This window comes from Musa acuminata, chromosome BXJ1-1, assembly GCF_036884655.1.
Source record: "Musa acuminata AAA Group cultivar baxijiao chromosome BXJ1-1, Cavendish_Baxijiao_AAA, whole genome shotgun sequence".
Lineage (NCBI taxonomy): Eukaryota > Viridiplantae > Streptophyta > Magnoliopsida > Zingiberales > Musaceae > Musa > Musa acuminata.
In genome coordinates this window covers 27,074,106-27,089,287 of record NC_088327.1, presented here as the reverse complement: position 1 = coordinate 27,089,287, position 15,182 = coordinate 27,074,106, and the positions used below count along the sequence as shown (strand labels likewise).

At 44.7% G+C, this 15,182-nt stretch overlaps 10 non-coding genes and 1 pseudogene across 10 annotated transcripts; all 11 read right to left on the bottom strand.

Moving 5' to 3' along the window:
• Positions 1–344: 344 nt before the first annotated feature.
• On the bottom strand, positions 345–463 carry LOC135589196 (5S ribosomal RNA). The gene has a single exon (XR_010476644.1). It is a non-coding gene; the product is annotated as a 5S ribosomal RNA (ribosomal RNA).
• Positions 464–813: 350 nt separating this feature from the next.
• On the bottom strand, positions 814–932 carry LOC135588778 (5S ribosomal RNA). The gene has a single exon (XR_010476467.1). It is a non-coding gene; the product is annotated as a 5S ribosomal RNA (ribosomal RNA).
• Positions 933–1,282: 350 nt separating this feature from the next.
• LOC135590042 (5S ribosomal RNA) lies at positions 1,283–1,401 on the bottom strand. The gene has a single exon (XR_010477454.1). It is a non-coding gene; the product is annotated as a 5S ribosomal RNA (ribosomal RNA).
• Positions 1,402–1,751: 350 nt separating this feature from the next.
• Positions 1,752–1,870, bottom strand: LOC135593565 (5S ribosomal RNA). Its single transcript, XR_010479697.1, has one exon. It is a non-coding gene; the product is annotated as a 5S ribosomal RNA (ribosomal RNA).
• Positions 1,871–2,220: 350 nt separating this feature from the next.
• On the bottom strand, positions 2,221–2,339 carry LOC135589190 (5S ribosomal RNA). The gene has a single exon (XR_010476640.1). It is a non-coding gene; the product is annotated as a 5S ribosomal RNA (ribosomal RNA).
• Positions 2,340–2,689: 350 nt separating this feature from the next.
• LOC135589613 (5S ribosomal RNA) lies at positions 2,690–2,808 on the bottom strand. The gene has a single exon (XR_010477025.1). It is a non-coding gene; the product is annotated as a 5S ribosomal RNA (ribosomal RNA).
• Positions 2,809–3,158: 350 nt separating this feature from the next.
• Positions 3,159–3,277, bottom strand: LOC135589381 (5S ribosomal RNA). Its single transcript, XR_010476795.1, has one exon. It is a non-coding gene; the product is annotated as a 5S ribosomal RNA (ribosomal RNA).
• A 350-nt stretch (positions 3,278–3,627) lies between these two features.
• On the bottom strand, positions 3,628–3,746 carry LOC135588775 (5S ribosomal RNA). The gene has a single exon (XR_010476466.1). It is a non-coding gene; the product is annotated as a 5S ribosomal RNA (ribosomal RNA).
• Positions 3,747–4,096: 350 nt separating this feature from the next.
• On the bottom strand, positions 4,097–4,215 carry LOC135593561 (5S ribosomal RNA). The gene has a single exon (XR_010479696.1). It is a non-coding gene; the product is annotated as a 5S ribosomal RNA (ribosomal RNA).
• Positions 4,216–4,565: 350 nt separating this feature from the next.
• LOC135593557 (5S ribosomal RNA) lies at positions 4,566–4,684 on the bottom strand. The gene has a single exon (XR_010479693.1). It is a non-coding gene; the product is annotated as a 5S ribosomal RNA (ribosomal RNA).
• Positions 4,685–14,892: 10,208 nt separating this feature from the next.
• LOC135592556 (5S ribosomal RNA) lies at positions 14,893–15,007 on the bottom strand (annotated as a pseudogene).
• Positions 15,008–15,182: the final 175 nt, after the last annotated feature.

The following is a 15,182-nucleotide window of genomic DNA, read 5'->3' as shown; positions in this document are numbered from 1 at the left end:
GGTGCTTCGTCCCTCGCCTATGTGCACGTCGCGGCCGGCGCATCAACGTCCGGAGCCTCTTGCCCGTCACGAAACCGCCGGCGCTTTCTCGAACGATCACGAAATCCCTATTGGAAGCTCTCTCCGAGCCCTAGCCCAACGACCGCGTATCGGTCACGGCAAGCTCGCGCCGAAACCATCGGCACTTTCTCGAACGATCTCGGAATCGCTATTGCGACCCCAATCCGGAAAGCTCTTTACGAGCCCCACGACACTGACTGCGTAGCGGTCATGGCAAATTCCGTGCCCGAAAACAATCGTCTCGGATGTCTACGGGAGATGTTTCGTATCTCGGGACGCAGAAAGAAGTGCAACACGAGGACTTCCCGGGGGGTCACCCATCCTAGTACTACTCTCGCCCAAGCACGCTTAACTTCGGAGTTCTAATAGGATCCAGTGATTTAGTGCTGGTATGATCGCACCGGTTTCGGGTGCTTCATCCCTCGCCTATGTGCACGTCGCGGCCAGCGCATCAACGTCCGGAGCCTCTTGCCCGTCACGAAACCGCCGGCGCTTTCTCGAACGATCACGAAATCCCTAATGGAATCTCTCTCCGATCCCTAGACCAACGACCGCGTATCGGTCACGGCAAGCTCGCGCCGAAACCATCGGCACTTTCTCGAACGATCTCTGAATCGCTATTGCGACCCCAATCCGGAAAGCTCTTTACGAGCCCCACGACACTGACTGCGTAGCGGTCATGGCAAATTCCGTGCCCGAAAACAATCGTCTCGGAGGTCTACGGGAGATGTTTCGTATCTCGGGACGCAAAAATAAGTGCAACACGAGGACTTCCCGGGGGGTCACCCATCCTAGTACTACTCTCGCCCAAGCACGCTTAACTTCGGAGTTCTAATAGGATCCGGTGGTTTAGTGCTGGTATGATCGCACCGGTTTCGGGTGCTTCGTCCCTCGCCTATGTGCACGTCGCGGCCGGCGCATCAACGTCCGGAGCCTCTTGCCCGTCACGAAACCGCCGGCGCTTTCTCGAACGATCACGAAATCCCTATTGGAATCTCTCTCCGAGCCCTAGCCCAACGACCGCGTATCGGTCACGGCAAGCTCGCGCCGAAACCATCGGCACTTTCTCGAACGATCTCTGAATCACTATTGCGACCCCAATCCGGAAAGCTCTTTCCGAGCCCCACGACACTGACTGCGTAGCGGTCATGGCAAATTCCGTGCCCGAAAACAATCGTCTCGGAGGTCTACGGGAGATGTTTCGTATCTCGGGACGCAAAAAGAAGTGCAACACGAGGACTTCCCGGGGGGTCACCCATCCTAGTACTACTCTCGCCCAATCACGCTTAACTTCGGAGTTCTGAAGGGATCCGGTGGTTTAGTGCTGGTATGATCGCACCGGTTTCGGGTGCTTCGTCCCTCGCCTATGTGCACGTCGCGGCCGGCGCATCAACGTCCGGAGCCTCTTGCCCGTCACGAAACCGCCGGCGCTTTCTCGAACGATCACGAAATCCCTATTGGAAGCTCTCTCCGAGCCCTAGCCCAACGACCGCGTATCGGTCACGGCAAGCTCGCGCCGAAACCATCGGCACTTTCTCGAACGATCTCGGAATCGCTATTGCGACCCCAATCCGGAAAGCTCTTTACGAGCCCCACGACACTGACTGCGTAGCGGTCATGGCAAATTCCGTGCCCGAAAACAATCGTCTCGGAGGTCTACGGGAGATGTTTCGTATCTCGGGACGCAAAAAGAAGTGCAACACGAGGACTTCCCGGGGGGTCACCCATCCTAGTACTACTCTCGCCCAAGCACGCTTAACTTCGGAGTTCTGAAGGGATCCGGTGGTTTAGTGCTGGTATGATCGCACCGGTTTCGGGTGCTTCGTCCCTCGCCTATGTGCACGTCGCGGCCGGCGCATCAACGTCCGGAGCCTCTTGCCCGTCACGAAACCGCCGGCGCTTTCTCGAACGATCACGAAATCCCTATTGGAAGCTCTCTCCGAGCCCTAGCCCAACGACCGCGTATCGGTCACGGCAAGCTCGCGCCGAAACCATCGGCACTTTCTCGAACGATCTCGGAATCGCTATTGCGACCCCAATCCGGAAAGCTCTTTACGAGCCCCACGACACTGACTGCGTAGCGGTCATGGCAAATTCCGTGCCCGAAAACAATCGTCTCGGATGTCTACGGGAGATGTTTCGTATCTCGGGACGCAGAAAGAAGTGCAACACGAGGACTTCCCGGGGGGTCACCCATCCTAGTACTACTCTCGCCCAAGCACGCTTAACTTCGGAGTTCTAATAGGATCCAGTGATTTAGTGCTGGTATGATCGCACCGGTTTCGGGTGCTTCATCCCTCGCCTATGTGCACGTCGCGGCCAGCGCATCAACGTCCGGAGCCTCTTGCCCGTCACGAAACCGCCGGCGCTTTCTCGAACGATCACGAAATCCCTATTGGAATCTCTCTCCGATCCCTAGACCAACGACCGCGTATCGGTCACGGCAAGCTCGCGCCGAAACCATCGGCACTTTCTCGAACGATCTCTGAATCGCTATTGCGACCCCAATCCGGAAAGCACTTTCCGAGCCCCACGACACTGACTGCGTAGCGGTCACGGCAAATTCCGTGCCCGAAAACAATCGTCTCGGAGGTCTACGGGAGATGTTTCGTATCTCGGGACGCAAAAAGAAGTGCAACACGAGGACTTCCCGGGAGGTCACCCATCCTAGTACTACTCTCGCCCAAGCACGCTTAACTTCGGAGTTCTGAAGGGATCCGGTGGTTTAGTGCTTGTATGATCGCACCGGTTTCGGGAGCTTCGTCCCTCGCCTATGTGCACGTCGCGGCCGGCGCATCAACGTCCGGAGCCTCTTGCCCGTCACGAAACCGCCGGCGCTTTCTCGAACGATCACGAAATCCCTATTGGAAGCTCTCTCCGAGCCCTAGCCCAACGACCGCGTATCGGTCACGGCAAGCTCGCGCCGAAACCTTCGGCACTTTCTCGAACGATCTCGGAATCGCTATTGCGACCCCAATCCGGAAAGCTCTTTACGAGCCCCACGACACTGACTGCGTAGCGGTCATGGCAAATTCCGTGCCCGAAAACAATCGTCTCGGATGTCTACGGGAGATGTTTCGTATCTCGGGACGCAAAAAGGAGTGCAACACGAGGACTTCCCGGGGGGTCACCCATCCTAGTACTACTCTCGCCCAAGCACGCTTAACTTCGGAGTTCTAATAGGATCCAGTGATTTAGTGCTGGTATGATCGCACCGGTTTCGGGTGCTTCATCCCTCGCCTATGTGCACGTCGCGGCCAGCGCATCAACGTCCGGAGCCTCTTGCCCGTCACGAAACCGCCGGCGCTTTCTCGAACGATCACGAAATCCCTATTGGAATCTCTCTCCGAGCCCTAGCCCAACGACCGCGTATCGGTCACGGCAAGCTCGCGCCGAAACCATCGGCACTTTCTCGAACGATCTCTGAATCACTATTGCGACCCCAATCCGGAAAGCTCTTTACGAGCCCCACGACACTGACTGCGTAGCGGTCATGGCAAATTCCGTGCCCGAAAACAATCGTCTCGGAGGTCTACGGGAGATGTTTCGTATCTCGGGACGCAAAAATAAGTGCAACACGAGGACTTCCCGGGGGGTCACCCATCCTAGTACTACTCTCGCCCAAGCACGCTTAACTTCGGAGTTCTAATAGGATCCGGTGGTTTAGTGCTGGTATGATCGCACCGGTTTCGGGTGCTTCGTCCCTCGCCTATGTGCACGTCGCGGCCGGCGCATCAACGTCCGGAGCCTCTTGCCCGTCACGAAACCGCCGGCGCTTTCTCGAACGATCACGAAATCCCTATTGGAATCTCTCTCCGAGCCCTAGCCCAACGACCGCGTATCGGTCACGGCAAGCTCGCGCCGAAACCATCGGCACTTTCTCGAACGATCTCTGAATCACTATTGCGACCCCAATCCGGAAAGCTCTTTACGAGCCCCACGACACTGACTGCGTAGCGGTCATGGCAAATTCCGTGCCCGAAAACAATCGTCTCGGAGGTCTACGGGAGATGTTTCGTATCTCGGGACGCAAAAAGAAGTGCAACACGAGGACTTCCCGGGGGGTCACCCATCCTAGTACTACTCTCGCCCAAGCACGCTTAACTTCGGAGTTCTGAAGGGATCCGGTGGTTTAGTGCTGGTATGATCGCACCGGTTTCGGGTGCTTCGTCCCTCGCCTATGTGCACGTCGCGGCCGGCGCATCAACGTCCGGAGCCTCTTGCCCGTCACGAAACCGCCGGCGCTTTCTCGAACGATCACGAAATCCCTATTGGAAGCACTCTCCGAGCCCTAGCCCAACGACCGCGTATCGGTCACGGCAAGCTCGCGCCGAAACCATCGGCACTTTCTCGAACGATCTCGGAATCGCTATTGCGACCCCAATCCGGAAAGCTCTTTACGAGCCCCACGACACTGACTGCGTAGCGGTCATGGCAAATTCCGTGCCCGAAAACAATCGTCTCGGAGGTCTACGGGAGATGTTTCGTATCTCGGGACGCAAAAAGAAGTGCAACACGAGGACTTCCCGGGGGGTCACCCATCCTAGTACTACTCTCGCCCAAGCACGCTTAACTTCGGAGTTCTGAAGGGATCCGGTGGTTTAGTGCTGGTATGATCGCACCGGTTTCGGGTGCTTCGTCCCTCGCCTATGTGCACGTCGCGGCCGGCGCATCAACGTCCGGAGCCTCTTGCCCGTCACGAAACCGCCGGCGCTTTCTCGAACGATCACGAAATCCCTATTGGAAGCTCTCTCCGAGCCCTAGCCCAACGACCGCGTATCGGTCACGGCAAGCTCGCGCCGAAACCATCGGCACTTTCTCGAACGATCTCGGAATCGCTATTGCGACCCCAATCCGGAAAGCTCTTTACGAGCCCCACGACACTGACTGCGTAGCGGTCATGGCAAATTCCGTGCCCGAAAACAATCGTCTCGGAGGTCTACGGGAGATGTTTCGTATCTCGGGACGCAAAAATAAGTGCAACACGAGGACTTCCTGTCACACCCCTAAAAATATCCATGATATTTAAAATTTTTTTTTTTGTCTCAACTAACCCAGGATCCAAACACACGTTTGAGGTCACTAAGAAAACATTCAGATCAAATTTCACCTCTATAATCTATCAATTCATAACCCTGTGCAATTCATAAACATAGCATACATCACTCGATAATTCATGCAATCTGAACTCAACTCACCAAATAAAAATCACAATATAAATCCACAAGTGGGGAAATCTATGCAGTCACCAGAATCATCGATTTACCATAAGTTCATATCATTACACAAATTTAATTTAACATTCCAAAATCCTATACACAAGGGATCCTTTATCTTACACAAAATCCACAGGTCCAGATTCATCGTCACATTTCATAATATGCAGAGTAACTTATACACAACTACATATATGCTAACAAAAGTTCTGCCCAACGTCTTCTAAACTCTCCACTGTCTCAGCCCATTCTTAACATTTAAGCAAGCGATACGCTATCCTGAAAAATTTATCAACAAATGGGGTGAGCATAAAGAGCTCAGCAAGTGACTAACATATCCATATCAAAATAGTACAATTTCCAAAGAGATGCAGTTTTCAAACACAAAGCAGAATATACGATTTCGTATACTTAATATCATTAGGAGCAGAAATCATAGTTGTCCTTTTTAATCATACATATTTGGTTCCTGACAGATGGGGCATAGAGTAATTGGAGCATATCAGAAACAAAGGAAACATATCGGAGCTTATCAATGGCATTTAAAATGTTCCAAATCACATCAACGACATATGGAACATTACGAAGCAAAATCAACAGTGAATGAAGCATTTCAGAGCATATCAAACTCATATGTCGTACAGAAGCTCAAACGTCGTCCTTGACGTTGCAATCATATCATAACTATCCAGAGCACGAACAGAAATAACTCACAAAAACTCTGGATGTCATATCAAACATATAGAGGGTGTAGTGGGATCTCAGTCAGAATGTGATTCATCCATTTCTGAATGACCACCTGACAAAAGTCTCCCACGTCTGGGAGCTCCATCCACCCACGTCTAGGTGAAGTCAAAGGGGCCGGCAGAGCATCGCAGGCTCTAAGCAATATCCCACAAAGCGGGACCCCACAAAGCGGGCAAATAAGCGCATACCAGAATATCCCTCAAAGCGGGACCCCACAAAGCGGGCAAATCAGCGCATACCCTTTACCATTTCTGGCAAAGGTCCAGACAATCCCACACACCAGAGTACAAGAAGGCAGTTTCAACAAAAAGTAGCATATAACGGAAGCACACGCGGAACAACCAAACGTACATGTGCCTTTTCAAAAGCAGTGTGATGCAAGGAACAAATCTCTCACAAAAGTATTCATTTTAGGAAAGAAATGAAAGCAAGAGTGTACAGGGATTCCAAGCAATTATAATCAGCTCAATTGCAATAAGAAGATTAGGCGAACTCAAGTATCCAAAGGAAATGGAACAGAATATGCGAAATCGACCAAAGCTCGATTTCGGACAGAATTCCAGTGGCACATCAAACAAATATTTCAGAATAACAATTATGCTCCAATACCCATAAGAAGGCTATGGTCGAATCATATATCAATCTATATTCGGATGGAACAGATTTCATATGAAACAGGGCTCCCAACACAGAGTTACCTCTGATTTGGTAACACAAGGTCAAAATCACAATCACTGTTTTACAGAATTTATAGGGTCGGATTCAACAGACGGTAGGGTGGGCAATTGAACTCCAAAATTTTCAAACTGTATGTCCAAAGAAATATTTTCAAATCTAGTTTCAAATAAAATCAGTTTGGTACAAATCAGAATTCTCAACAGGGAGTTATAGATAACTTAGTATCGATAGGTCAGAAATCTTGAAGTCTGTTTTACAGCATCTATAGTCTCATTTGAAAGAAAAGTTTGGGTAAGTATTCGGTGTCCAAATTCTACAAAATCGGTGTCAAAAGAAAGACATAAGAGTCTAATTACAAACAAAATAGTTCCTGCCTGAATTCACATTTTGTGCTAAAACTTATAGCCGAAACAGTGTATAGGGGTCAATATACCGAAAATATTTCAGAATCCATGGTTTTAAGTCCAAAGAGAGACATATCAGTTTCTAAATAGAAATCTTCCAATTTATTTTGAATCAACATAAAAACAGAGTCTAATACTTCTGTAGGATGGGGTTAGAACACTTGCCTTTGGAAATTTTGACCCGAAATGACAAGATTAAAGCAAGAACCCTAAAAGCCCCAATTTTCTTCCTCTTCTTCTTCTTCTTCTTCTTCTTCTTCTTTCTTTCTTTCTTTCTTTCCCTGATCACCCACGAGCTGCCTCCTCTGCTTCCTTAACAACGAAGGCAGAGAAGCTTAAGCGGTGGAATTTGTCATTTGGTGCATTTTGCAGTTTAGTCCTTGTTTTTATCATATTCACGATTAGGTCCTTAGGGTTTACATATAGGTCCTCAGATTCTTTCTTTTTTTTTTTTTTTTTTTTTTAACAGATCTCCCAAATCTTAAAAATAAGTTACCTCTAATTCATACTCTATTTCTTTTGTCAATTAAAATAGATGCTTACATTATCACCAAAAATTATACGAACACTCGGAAATGAGGGGTGTTACACTCTCCCCCCCTTAAAAGAAAAATTTAGTCCTCTAAATTTATCGTACCTCTATTCGATGAAAAGACGAGGATACACCTTTTTCATTTCCTCTTCTAGCTCCCAAGTTGTCTCTTCTCCAGAATGATGTCTCCAATTTACTTGAACTAGTGGGACGACCCGATTCCTTAGGACTTTTTCTTTCTTATCAATAATCTGAATAGGCTCTTCCACATAGGATAGATCTTTATCGAACTCCACCAGCTCATACTTAATGATGTGAGAAGGGTCATACATATACTTTCTAATCATCGAGACATGAAATATATCATGGACATGGCTCAATGCTGGTGGTAAGGCAATCCTGTAAGCGACAGAACCAACCCTCTCAAGAACCTCAAAAGGTCCAATAAATCTTGGGCTTAACTTTCCTTTCTTCCCAAACCTTATAATGCCTTTGGAAGGGGAGACTTTTAAGAATACAAAATCTCCGATTTCAAACTCAATATCTCGTCTCCTATTATCGGCATAACTCTTTTGACGACTCTGAGCAGCTTTTAACCTTTTCCTTATAACTTGAATTTTCTCGGTAGTTTCTTGTACCTTGTCCGGTGCTAACAACTTTCTGTCCCCAACTTCCTCCCAACATATAGGTGTTATGCACTTTCGCCCATATAAAGCTTCATACGGAGCCATCTGAATACTTGAATGATAACTATTGTTATACGTGAACTCGACAAGTGAAATATCCTTATCCCATTCACCTTTCCAATCCATAACATAGGCTCTAAGCAAATCCTCAAGTGTTTGAATTGTTCTTTCTGACTGACCATCAGTCTGAGGATGATATGCAGTACTAAACTTAACTTTAGTGCCCATAGATTCCTGTAACCTTCTCCAGAATCTAGAGAGAAATCTGGAGTCTCTATCAGAGATGATCTCCTTTGGAATACCATGAAGTCTGACTATTTCATTAACATATAAATCTGCAAGTCTATCAAGCGAATAAGTCATATTAATCGGAAGGAAATGTGCAGATTTTGTTAACCTATCAATGATAACCCAAATAGCATCATGCTTCCTCGAGGTTCTGGGTAGTCCTGAAACAAAATCCATAGTAATACATTCCCATTTCCATTCCGGTATAACTAAAGGTTGCAGCAACCCTCCAGGTCTTTGGTGTTCTACTTTGATTTGCTGACACGTCAAACATTTTGAAACATACATTGCAATTTCCTTCTTCATGCCTTCCCACCAATAATAACTTTGAAGATCTCTATACATCTTAGTGCTCCCAGGGTGTAGGGCGTACTTTGAAGTATGACTTTCATTTAGGATTTGATTCTTGATATCTAGTTCATTTGGTACACATACTCTCTCCCCAAATCTCAATAGGCCATCCTTTGAAACTTGAAATTGTGGCTTCAATTCCTTTTCTACTTCACTCCTCAAGTAGATTAAGTGTGGATCTCGTAATTGTCCCTCCTTAATTTGTTGCATAAGATCAGACTGCATTTGAATGGAGGCCATCAAAATCATCGAGTCTTGCTCTTTCCTCAAAGCTTTCAAATCAAAATTTTCTTCTATTAGCTTCCATTGCTTCACGACCAGACTAGCCATAAAACTTGTAGATTTTCTACTAAGTGCATCAGCTACAACATTGGCCTTGCCCGGGTGATAACGGATGGCACAATCATAATCCTTCAGAAGTTCTATCCATCTTCGCTGCCTCATGTTCAACTCCTTCTGAGTGAAAATGTATTTTAAACTCTTGTGATCAGTGAAGATTTCAAACTGTCGACCATACAAATAATGTCTCCAAATCTTTAGAGCAAAAATGATTGCTGCTAATTCCAAATCATGAGTTGGATAATTCAATTCATAACCTTTAAGTTGCCTAGAAGCATAAGCAATTACTCTCCCTTCCTGCATCAAAACACATCCTAGCCCCTTTCTTGAAGCATCAGTATAAACTACAAATCCCTCACTACCACTTGGAATAGTGAGAATAGGGGCACTAGTCAATCTTCTTTTTAACTCTTGAAAGCTTTGCTCACAATCATCGCCCCATACAAATTTCATATTCTTCTTAGTGAGTTTGGTGAGAGGTTGAGCAATTCGAGAAAATCCCTCCACAAATCTCCTGTAATAACCTGCCATGCCCAAGAAACTTCTAACCTCTGTTACATTTGTTGGTACTTCCCATTCAACTACAGCTTCTATTTTCCTTGGATCAACAGATATACCCTTCCCTGAAATCACATGACCTAAGAAAGCAACTTCATTCAACCAAAATTCACATTTGCTGAACTTCGCATACAACTTCTTTTCTCTCAGTATGGACAACACATCTCTCAAGTGTTCCTCATGCTCCTGGTTACTCTTTGAATACACCAATATGTCATCAATAAATACAATTACACAGATATCCAAGAGCGGTTGAAATATCCTATTCATTAGTTCCATAAAAGCTGCAGGGGCATTTGTCAAACCAAACGGCATCACCAAGAATTCATAATGACCATATCGAGTTCTGAAAGCTGTTTTTGAAATATCCTCCTCCTTGATCTTTAACTGATAGTAACCTGACCTCAGGTCAATCTTAGAGAATACTTGTGCACCCTGCAGTTGATCAAACAAATCATCAATTCTAGGTATGGGGTATTTGTTTTTGATGGTCACCTGATTCAACTGTCTATAATCAATACAAAGCCTCAATGTTCCATCCTTCTTCTTCACTAATAGTACCGGAGCACCCCATGGGGACACACTGGGTCGTATGAAACCCTTATCTAATAATTCTTGTATTTGCTTCTTTAATTCTTCAAGCTCAAGTGGTGCCATTCTGTAGGGAGGCTTAGATATTGGGGCGGTACTGGGGACTAGATCAATAGCAAATTCACCCTCTCTATCTAGAGGTAAACCAGGCAAGTCGTCTGGAAATACATCAGGGAATTCTTTGACCACTGAAATTTCATCAAGGTGGGTTTCCTGATTTGAATGCTCCTTTACACACACCACATAACAAAAACAACCTTTCTGCATAAGATGATAAGCTTGAAGTGCGGATATTAAGCAAGGAGGCAAATCATGCTTAATGCCCTCAAAGAAAAATATAGGCTGATCTGGTATGCAGAAAGTAATTATTTTTTTTAACAATCAATACTAGCGTGATGAGAAGATAACCAATCCATGCCGAGTATAATATCAAAGCCCTGGATCTCTAGGAGAATCAAATCAGCAAGGAATTCGTGGTCTCCAATAGAGATCAAACAAGATGGGTAGACCAAGTTTGTTGCCAATGAATCTCCAACAGCAGTTGTTACATATAACATATAATCCAGGGATTTAGGTGGAATATCCAAGTGACAAGCAAAGTATTTTGAAACAAACGATAAGTTGGAGCCGGGATCAAACAAAACTTTTGCATTTCTTTTAGAAACATGAAGAATACCTTCCACCACTGATTTAGAAGCTCTAGAATCTTGTTCAGTGATAGCGTATACTCTAGCATGGGCTGAGGGTCTAGGAGACAGTGGCTCTCTTTTCCTGTTCAGTGGGCAATCTTTTATTTGATGACCTAGCTTTCCACAATTAAAACATGCTCCAGTCACCCGAAAACACCGACTTGTCTCATGATTTAATCCGCATTTTTCACATAACTGAGTCCTCCCCCATGGTTTCCTTTTCTCAAATCCAGATGTCTTAAACCTCTTGTTACTATCTTCGTATTCATTTTCTCTCCTGCTTTTGCTAGTAAATTTGTTCCTTTGGTTCTTGCCAATGATTTCTTGAATTTCCTCCATGTCTCTTTCAATTTTCAAAGCTCTTTCTACCGTATCAGCATATGTTTGTAATTTTAAAGCTGACATTCGGCTTCTTATTGCCGGCCGTAATCCCCTTTCAAACCTTCTTGCCTTTCTAGATTCATCATCAGTCATATGTGTGGCAAACCTGGAGAGCTCAGTAAATTTAGATTCATACTTTGTAACCGTCATGCTTCCCTGGATAAGATTCAAGAACTCCAATTCTTTTTGCTCTCTCATGCAATCTGGAAAATATTTGTCGTAAAACTTTTCTTGGAATAACTTCCATGTCATTGGCTCATGTTTGATTTCAGACATCCTCTTAATCATTCTCCACCAGTGTTCAGCTTCTCCTTCCAGCATAAAGGTGGCAAGAAAAACCTTTCGTTCATCAGAGTAACTTAAGGCATCAAATATTTTCTCTATCTGCATCATCCATCGTTCCGCCACCATTGGATCAGACTCACCACTGAAACTGGGAGGACTAAGCTTCTTAAACTGTCCAATTCCCAACCCCGTCTGGTTTGATGTCTCTGTCCCATCACTATTTCCTTGTTGGACAGGTTGTTGTTGTTGTTGCATCACTTGTGCCATAGTCTCCAAAGTCCGCATAATACCACTCAATTGATCAGCAGTAGATGCAACAGGAGAACCAGATGATCTCGTCATCCTCGCTTCCTAAAACATCAAAAGAACATTTTCTTTGATCAATCTCTAATGACAGTCAATAAACCTCAAATAAAGATAATATTCTTAGTGATTCTCAAATCAGGCTCTGATACCACCTCTGTCACACCCCTAAAAATATCCATGATATTTAAAATTTTTTTTTTTGTCTCAACTAACCCAGGATCCAAACACACGTTTGAGGTCACTAAGAAAACATTCAGATCAAATTTCACCTCTATAATCTATCAATTCATAACCCTGTGCAATTCATAAACATAGCATACATCACTCGATAATTCATGCAATCTGAACTCAACTCACCAAATAAAAATCACAATATAAATCCACAAGTGGGGAAATCTATGCAGTCACCAGAATCATCGATTTACCATAAGTTCATATCATTACACAAATTTAATTTAACATTCCAAAATCTTATACACAAGGGATCCTTTATCTTACACAAAATCCACAGGTCCAGATTCATCGTCACATTTCATAATATGCAGAGTAACTTATACACAACTACATATATGCTAACAAAAGTTCTGCCCAACGTCTTCTAAACTCTCCACTGTCTCAGCCCATTCTTAACATTTAAGCAAGCGATACGCTATCCTGAAAAATTTATCAACAAATGGGGTGAGCATAAAGAGCTCAGCAAGTGACTAACATATCCATATCAAAATAGTACAATTTCCAAAGAGATGCAGTTTTCAAACACAAAGCAGAATATACGATTTCGTATACTTAATATCATTAGGAGCAGAAATCATAGTTGTCCTTTTTAATCATACATATTTGGTTCCTGACAGATGGGGCATAGAGTAATTGGAGCATATCAGAAACAAAGGAAACATATCGGAGCTTATCAATGGCATTTAAAATGTTCCAAATCACATCAACGACATATGGAACATTACGAAGCAAAATCAACAGTGAATGAAGCATTTCAGAGCATATCAAACTCATATGTCGTACAGAAGCTCAAACGTCGTCCTTGACGTTGCAATCATATCATAACTATCCAGAGCACGAACAGAAATAACTCACAAAAACTCTGGATGTCATATCAAACATATAGAGGGTGTAGTGGGATCTCAGTCAGAATGTGATTCATCCATTTCTGAATGACCACCTGACAAAAGTCTCCCACGTCTGGGAGCTCCATCCACCCACGTCTAGGTGAAGTCAAAGGGGCCGGCAGAGCATCGCAGGCTCTAAGCAATATCCCACAAAGCGGGACCCCACAAAGCGGGCAAATAAGCGCATACCAGAATATCCCTCAAAGCGGGACCCCACAAAGCGGGCAAATCAGCGCATACCCTTTACCATTTCTGGCAAAGGTCCAGACAATCCCACACACCAGAGTACAAGAAGGCAGTTTCAACAAAAAGTAGCATATAACGGAAGCACACGCGGAACAACCAAACGTACATGTGCCTTTTCAAAAGCAGTGTGATGCAAGGAACAAATCTCTCACAAAAGTATTCATTTTAGGAAAGAAATGAAAGCAAGAGTGTACAGGGATTCCAAGCAATTATAATCAGCTCAATTGCAATAAGAAGATTAGGCGAACTCAAGTATCCAAAGGAAATGGAACAGAATATGCGAAATCGACCAAAGCTCAATTTCGGACAGAATTCCAGTGGCACATCAAACAAATATTTCAGAATAACAATTATGCTCCAATACCCATAAGAAGGCTATGGTCGAATCATATATCAATCTATATTCGGATGGAACAGATTTCATATGAAACAGGGCTCCCAACACAGAGTTACCTCTGATTTGGTAACACAAGGTCAAAATCACAATCACTGTTTTACAGAATTTATAGGGTCGGATTCAACAGACGGTAGGGTGGGCAATTGAACTCCAAAATTTTCAAACTGTATGTCCAAAGAAATATTTTCAAATCTAGTTTCAAATAAAATCAGTTTGGTACAAATCAGAATTCTCAACAGGGAGTTATAGATAACTTAGTATCGATAGGTCAGAAATCTTGAAGTCTGTTTTACAGCATCTATAGTCTCATTTGAAAGAAAAGTTTGGGTAAGTATTCGGTGTCCAAATTCTACAAAATCGGTGTCAAAAGAAAGACATAAGAGTCTAATTACAAACAAAATAGTTCCTGCCTGAATTCACATTTTGTGCTAAAACTTATAGCCGAAACAGTGTATAGGGGTCAATATACCGAAAATATTTCAGAATCCATGGTTTTAAGTCCAAAGAGAGACATATCAGTTTCTAAATAGAAATCTTCCAATTTATTTTGAATCAACATAAAAACAGAGTCTAATACTTCTGTAGGATGGGGTTAGAACACTTGCCTTTGGAAATTTTGACCCGAAATGACAAGATTAAAGCAAGAACCCTAAAAGCCCCAATTTTCTTCCTCTTCTTCTTCTTCTTCTTCTTCTTCTTCTTTCTTTCTTTCTTTCTTTCCCTGATCACCCACGAGCTGCCTCCTCTGCTTCCTTAACAACGAAGGCAGAGAAGCTTAAGCGGTGGAATTTGTCATTTGGTGCATTTTGCAGTTTAGTCCTTGTTTTTATCATATTCACGATTAGGTCCTTAGGGTTTACATATAGGTCCTCAGATTCTTTCTTTTTTTTTTTTTTTTTTTTTTAACAGATCTCCCAAATCTTAAAAATAAGTTACCTCTAATTCATACTCTATTTCTTTTGTCAATTAAAATAGATGCTTACATTATCACCAAAAATTATACGAACACTCGGAAATGAGGGGTGTTACACTTCCCGGGGGGTCACCCATCCTAGTACTACTCTCGCCCAAGCACGCTTAACTTCGGAGTTCTAATAGGATCCGGTGGTTTAGTGCTGGTATGATCGCACCGGTTTCGGGTGCTTCGTCCCTCGCCTATGTGCACGTCGCGGCCGGCGCATCAACGTCCGGAGCCTCTTGCCCGTCACGAAACTGCCGGCGCTTTCTCGAACGATCACGAAATCCCTATTGGAATCTCTCTCCGAGCCCTAGCCCAACGACCGCGTATCGGTCACGGCAAGCTCGCG